Source organism: Peromyscus leucopus, chromosome 5 (genome assembly GCF_004664715.2).
Source record: "Peromyscus leucopus breed LL Stock chromosome 5, UCI_PerLeu_2.1, whole genome shotgun sequence".
NCBI lineage: Eukaryota > Metazoa > Chordata > Mammalia > Rodentia > Cricetidae > Peromyscus > Peromyscus leucopus.
The window spans coordinates 125393320-125401022 of record NC_051067.1 but is presented as its reverse complement, the minus strand read 5'-3'; positions in this window follow the sequence as shown (position 1 = coordinate 125401022).

Sequence of the window (7703 nt, the reverse complement as noted above, 5' to 3'; positions counted from 1 at the left end):
ATGGAGTGTGGCCTGAGTTCGGGGAGTAGAAAGCTGGGGCTGCCAGGGGGGGCTCTGTGGGGAGGTCCAAGGATGTTCAGCTTCTGCTTTCCCTCTCCTCTCCTCCCCCATGCATTGACCGATCTCAGGTCCTGAGAACCAAGACTCACCCACCCTCCCAAAGGACAAAAGGAAACTTCAGAGATGAGACTCCGGGGAAGGTCTTCAGGACGCGCTGCTCAACACTGGGGCAGGAGTTCTGGAATGAGCATGAGAGAGAGAAAGGGGAGGAGGATAGGTGTGGTGGAGGGAGGGATATATGTGGTATCGGGGGCTGTGGAGCAGCAGAGTGTGCATACATGTGTGTTGGAGAGGAAATGTGTATGTGTATGCATGCATGCAGTGGTAGAGAGCATGTGAACACATACCCTGGGATGTGTGCACGGCATGGGTCAGGGTGAGTGTACAGAGGTTCTCTGTTCTCACTGGCGGTGGTCAGCCGGGCTCTGCTTTTCCCTCAGGTGTTTCATGGAAGTTTACTCACCATTTCCATGAGACGGTAATAGATATTTCAACAAACTGCTCAGTTGGGAGGGCAAAGCTGTGGGCCAAACCAAGAGGAGCTGCTATGGTGCTGCAGCTCTTCTCTGCCCCTTGCAGCCCATCCTTGCGAGCGACGGGGCACCCCAGGAACCTTTTCTCTGCGGTGTAAGTTGAACACACGGTAGCAAATGTCTGGTTACGGGAGTCAGGTGTAGAAAGCGGAGGATGCTGGGAACTAACCTGAGGGTCCATTCCTCTATCTCTAGAGCAAGAAAAAAAAAATGGACCAGCCCATCCCTCAGACTTTGACTTCCTCCTATCTGTCAGCCACCCCAGAGAGAAAAAGAATCTCTAGACAGGACAGAAGACATCCCAGTGACCAGCAAAGGTAGCCAGCCCTGGGTGGGTGGGCCACTGCCACACATCCGTCTGTTCACATAACAGTGACAAGCACAACCATACCACACAGCCAGGACCAGGGAGGATTCAGAGTGACAGGCACACTTGCTCACAGGCCACAGGGGCTGACTGTGTCCCTCCCTTCTAGGGAGCTGTTAGTTAGAGGAGAAACAGCGGCCCAGGACTCCTCACTCCGCCTGTCATACCTGTAGACAAGGACCTCTGTGAAAGCATGGGGTAGAGTGAGTTCACTTCTGTGGCTGGGTAGGAAGGAGAACACAATGTCATGCTGGGGGTACACTCCAGTTTCATAAGTCCGTCAACAAAACTGCACCCTCTGGGGGCAGAGGCAGGCAGCATGGCCCTGAGGCATGAGAGACCGGAAGGAGGAAGGAAGACTTCAGATCCTATGTGTTTGGACGTATGAAACTCCATGCAGTGTCTCCGGAGAGCCTAGGCCTGTGCCAGGGCCATGGTTGGCTAGCATTTTCCCAGGGTTGTGTACAGCAGTCACCTGACCCCACCTTTGCTCATTGTGGTTTTTTATGACTGTCACTACCCGGTGCCTAAGGTCTTGTTTGGGATCAGATGAAGAGCAGGTGTCTCCAGAGCCCACACAGGTGTCTTTGTTATAGCTAAGATCAGGAGTCCCCCTGGGTTCCCAGCCCCATCTGAAGACCATCTGAACCCACTGTTCCCCAGCTGCCTGTGGGGAAGAGACTGAGGGCAGGTGAGGAACCAGCCCCTCTGTCCTCCTGGCTCTCACAGCTTGGCTTCACCTGCTCTGGGCCTCACCTGAAACCACACTCAAGCAGGTGGCTCAGGCCCTGCCCACCAACGTTGCTTGTCCCCCACCCCATATTACGTGTCCACGACCTCATTCCCAGTTGATTGACACACACCTCACCCAATGAGCTAGCAGGTCCGTTTTGACTCCTGCTAAGGAAGTGTACCTGAGACTGAAGTAGTTTAGGGATGTGCTGCATGAAGTTGGGGGCCCTTGGCCCCCTCGATTGGTCTATGAGTGGGTTGTTCTGACCTTGGGAACTTCGTTCTGGCCAGATGGGTAACAGGGGGGCTCTCCAGATGCTTTCCATATTTGCTCTTCTTTGTGTCTTGGGATTTTTTTCCAATGGGTCTGTACTGCTGGGATTGAATCCAGCATCTTGTGCACGTTATACAAGCATCCAGCACTGAGCCATGGCCCAGCTCTTCCAGATTTGCTCTTGTTGAGCTCCCCTCCTTTAGGAAGATGCCCAGATTGTGGTAATTTTTGCAGGGTGGCCCTGTGAGGCATAACATCTCCGGTGAGGCCAGAGTGCAGAAAGCTACCATTCTGTCAAAATGCTGTGACACAGTAGTGACACTGGGAGTTTTGACACAAAGTTGACACCGGCTGAGAAAGAGGAGCCAGGAGACCAGGCTGCCTGGAGTAAACCCAGCCTCCATCTGCCAGCCACAAAGGTGGGGTCTCAGATTCCCCTGCTCCTGCCCAGCACCCATGGGGCAGAAGTTCACTTAAAGTTGCAGGCCAGGAGCTCAGAATATCCCAGGCAGGCCTCATGACAGCGTGTATGCATCTGAGAAATCCTCATTTGGGGAGAGCAGACTGGGGATCCCCTGGTGGGCAGGAAAAGGCAGCCAGAGGCCCTTGTGAGTGGGTCCCAGGAGTGTACAGCCACAGTGCTGGCCCTGCCTAAGCTCCAGGAAGGGTCTTCAACTCAGAAACAGTCAAGGACTAAGCAAAACTCTCCACCATAAGTTATTTATAATTTGATTTAACTATTTTCCATTTCACTCTATTTCCAAAGCTCTCCCTTTGGGTTTCTTGATCTGGGTCTCCTCTCCTTTGGGGGTAGAAGCCCTGGCCACAATGGCCACCAGCTGGATCTGTCAGAGTCTGTGGTGACACCAGAATCCCGAGGAACCTTCCAAGGTAGTGGGATACAGCACCCAGGGGAGCCGGGAGCCTGGGGATACTCCATCAGCCCAGTCACACCTGGACTACTCACTCATCTCCCACCCTTGTTCCAACCCAGGCCTACCCACACACACACACCCAACAACATCTGATCATATCACTCTTCCAAGAGGCCATCCAGATCTCCACCTCCTCCTGGCCCTGGTTCTGACTCAAGAGGAGCTGATTCCTGACAAAAGGAGCTAGGGGTGGCTTTGCCCACTACCTACTCAGCTGGCCTGGGCTACATTCCATGGGCTTCAGGGTCAGGCCACATGGGAAAGTCCTGTGGAGCTGGAGGGAGGTGATCTTCCACAGTTTCTGCCTGCTGTGCTACTAGTACACCTTTGTGCCTTTTTGGCTTCTCAGAGTTACCACCCTCATGAGGTCACAGGCAACTCATGAGGTACCTTTCATCTGTGCTTTGGGGGCAGCCCTCAATTCATAGATGCCTCTCTCATGCACTTGGAAGCATCTCCAGCATGGACCACCAGAGCAGGACCTGGACACACAAGACCGAGTGTGAGCAGTGCCTGTCACAAGCCCATGAGCTGTGTCACAGTTTGGATGTGATGTTTCCTCCAGGAGACCGCTCTTGTGGTAGGCTTGCATTCCAATCCGGCAGCATTCAGAGCCGGAGCCTCTGGGAGGTGACAGGATCACCAAGACTGATGACATTAGCAGGAAACAGTGGGAGGTAGGAGATAGGATCTGGATGGAGGAGACAGGGAACCAGAGGCACGCCTTTGGAGGACATAGCTTTTCCTCGGCAGCTTCCCCGCCGTCTATCTCCTACTGCCTCTTGTATGCCACGAAGTGAGCAGCTTTGCTCTGCCACATGGTCCTGCCAGGGCACTCTGCCTCACCTCAGGCCCACAGGACTACAGCTGGCTGATCGTGGATTGGAGCCTCAGAAACCAGGAGCCAAAATAAACCTTTTTAATTTTAAAATTCTTACCACATTTATTTATTGTGCGTGTACGTACCCATGCATGCCCCGGCACGAATGTGGAGGCCAAGGAACAACTTTCGAAAGTCATTTTTCTCCCTTCTGCCCTGTAGGTCCTGGGGACTGAACTCAAGTCATCGGACTTGGCAGCAAGTGCCTTTAACTGCTGAGCCATCAGCCCCCAAGTCATTCTTTTAAAATAGCTTTTCTCGGGTATCGTCCTGGTGAAGAAAACCTGACTAAATAAACAATACACAGATCCATATTCATTTGCATATTCATATGTCCCCAATAATATAAATATAAATTGAATATTCTCAATTATATAAGTTGATGCATCCTAGTTATATACCCATATATTCCAATCTCTCTCTCTCTCTCTCTCTCTCTCTCTATATATATATATATATATATATATCTCCAGGTATATCCTCAGATAGCCCAATTGTATACACCCATACATCTCCAATTATGTATCACATACACCATGTATTTAAATGTGGTTCCACTTCTCTGAGTTTTAATGGATATTCATGCCAATCTCCCCACCAGTAACCTAAAAGGAGTCCTGGGAAACAGATAGTGGGAAATAATCAAAGGAAAAGTACACTCCCTAGAAACATGACTGTCGGGAAATGATGTCAAAACAAAAGTCCTCCTCCCTCTTCCTCCTTCCTTGTTTTTTCCTTCCCCTGTGTCTCTCCCTGTCTCCCTCCCTCTCTGGGCCCTCTCTGGTGACTCCCATTCCCCTCCTACATACCCAGGCCTCAGACCTTCCATGGATTGTCATGGCAACGACTGCAGGGTGGATGCCATGTTTCCCAGGCAATGAAAGGTCAGTGTCATGGGTAGAACAGCAGCCTCAGGCCCCACCTCAGACTTCTTACAACTATATAGAGCCCGTGACACACCTTCCAGGACCCCTGGACATTTCCATTTATCCCAGGCATGGATAAACCTGGGGTATCAGGTATCCCTGTGTCTAGAAACCGAGTCTAGACACTCCTCTATGTCCACTGCATATGTTGTTCCTTTCAGTTCCCTGGTGGCCGGCAGGTCCCACCACCATAATGCACAGCGAGAACTCCAACCTGGCGACCAAACCCGCATTTGCTATGTCTTGTTTGCCAAGCTGAGGTGCTGGGGCCGGTGGCGGCCAGCTCTGGAGGCTAGCGTGCTCATCAGCCTGCTTGCTGATCCCCGAGGTCATCTGTCGTGGGAACCACACCCTCTGAGAACTGTCCATCCTCCAGAGGCAGCAATAGAGCCAGGGCACAGTCTCTGGCTTAGTCTTGATTCTTGTTGCTGTGCTAAAATATACTATTAAGAGCCATTTAGGGAAGAAAGGGTTTATTTTAGCTCATAATTCCTGGCTATAGTCTGTCATAGGAGGGGACACACAGAGGCAGGCACTTGGTAGAACTGTCACGTTACGCTTGCCGTCAAGAGCCAAGAGCAATGGATTAATGGATGTGTGCTAGCGCTCAGCTTGCTTTTCACACGCCCTGGAAGGGTTCACCCACAATGGACAGATCTTCCCATCTCAATTAATGTAATCAAAATAATCCCCAAGGGCCAAATGTCGACAGTCCCTCACTGAGACTCTTTTCCCAGGTGATTGCAGATTTTGCCAAGCTGACAGTTAAAACTGACCCTCACAACATCAGAGACTTTGATGTGGACACGTGGGCAGGTCACTGAGCCTCTGACATCTCCATAACCCACTCTCAAGAGAGACCCTCCTGTTTGCATCCCCAACCATCTGTCAATTATCCTAATGAATGACAGCTTGGCTAGTATTTACCTGAGCCTTCTGGCCCTTCTTCTGGCATTTGGTCATCAAGGAGCCAGTCCTAAAATAGACTCATCCTGGGGGAGATAGGTGCCAGACTGGGAGCGGCGAGGGGTGGGGCAGCCACTAGAAAGTGGCTGCATTCCAGAGCAGGATGGGATCCTTTCAAAAACTGGGAGGATCCTGTCACTCAAAACCACACCTCAAAGATGAGGACCTCAGCATGTTCCTGCCCCTCATCCATAAGCCATCTCTCACTGAACTCAGTCCATTTTGCTGAGGTGCAGAAAGGCCTGCCCCCGTGTGCTGTTTGCTCTCTGGGATTAAGAGGCAGCAAGGGTAGCAGAATGCAGAGCAGAGGACAGAGCGACGCTGCAGCCCGTTTGCACCCCCAGGGTCCTTGTTGGGAGTCTCTGTGTCAAGCTCGCAGCTGATGAGACAGGCTCAGCGGTGGGGCGACATGTCTGAAGCCGTTCAAGCAGGGAGGGTAGAGCCAGTGTGTGACCCAACTTTATCCCAAGGCCCAACTAAGGTCAGACAAGGTGCCTCGGTTTCCCCAGCTGTGGTAGGGTTGTGGGAAGCAGGCATGCGACTGTGCTCAGTGAGTTCACACATGCTGTATAGGCTGATGAAGTTTGAGACTCCTCTCCCACACCACTTCCTAAAGCCTTTTGTGACTGTGGCGGTTGGAAAGAAAATGACCCCCAAAGGGAGTGACTCTATTAGGAGGTGTGGCCTTGTTGGAGTAGGTATGGCTTTATTAGAGGAAGTGTGTCACTGTGGAGGTGGGCTTTGAGATCTCATATATGCTCAAGTCACGCCCAGTGAGACAGACCACTTCCTGTTGCCTGATGGTCAAGACGCTGAACTCTCAGCTACCTCTCCAGCACCATGTCTGCCTGCACGATGCCATGTCCTGTCATGATGATAGTGGACTAAATCTCTGAAACTGTAAGCTGCCACAATTAAACGTTTCCCTTTGTAAGAGTTGCTGTGGTCATGGTGTCTCTTCACAGCAATGGAAACCCTAAGGCAGTGAGTAATGGCAGGACCCTTCCTGGAGGGGAGGGAGGGGTCTGGGGCCTGGAAGGTGGCAAAGGTTTCTCTTCCCTGGAGCAACACCCTTGGTGGACCTGTCTACTCATCCTGGAAATACTTAAATGTAGCTAGAAAATATTTGAAGCAGGAGTGTGAGACAAGAACAGCAGGAGACCGAGAGGGTCATGGCTTCCAAGGGAGGGGTGAAGGCAGGGCTTTCCCGGAAGTCTTATCTGGGCCCCGTGGAGCTAAGCACATGCCAGCTACATGCTCTGCTGCGGACTGAACTCAGCCTGTGGATGAGATGCAGCTCTGCCTTGTCCAGCGCAAGACCTTGTCTCTGGCCATCCTGGCATCTCTTCCTCCGGCTCCCTCATGAGTTTGCAGCAAACCAGAGAGAATCCAACATCTGCCAGCCCAAGAAAGCAGAGATGAGGGCCCTGGAGAAATGGTTCAGCCAGTGGTTAAGAGCTCTGGCTGCTTTTCCAGAGGACCCTGGCTCTATTCCCAGCACTTACATGTCGGCTCACGGCCATCTCTAACTCCAGTCCCGGGGGATCCTATGCCCTCTTCTGGCCTCCAAGCACCTTGCACACACACGTGGTACAAAGAAATGCATGCAGGCAAAACACTCACGCATACAAAATAGAAATAAAACAAATCCTGAGGTGGGGATAGGGATCACTCGAACAAGGATAGAGACACTGGAATTCCTTGTTCCACAAGTAGATCATGGGTGTATGGCTTCTATATCTCATGGCTTCCAACATCTCACCTGGAGTATGCTCCAGCATAAGCTCCCATTGGATCTGCCCCCTTGGCCCTTCACCTTCCTGTCACCGCCCCCCCCCTCACACACACAAAGGGCCACTTGCTACCAGATCCTGCCTCCAGTTATACAGCTAAGTACCCCAACCAGGATGGTATGTTAGGGTGTTGTACCCAGAGGCAGGGGGCATGCTGATCACAGCTCTCTTTTCAGTCATTGCACCCTTCAGTGCCTCTGCCTGAAGCATCTTTCCTTCCATGTGACACCTGAGTGA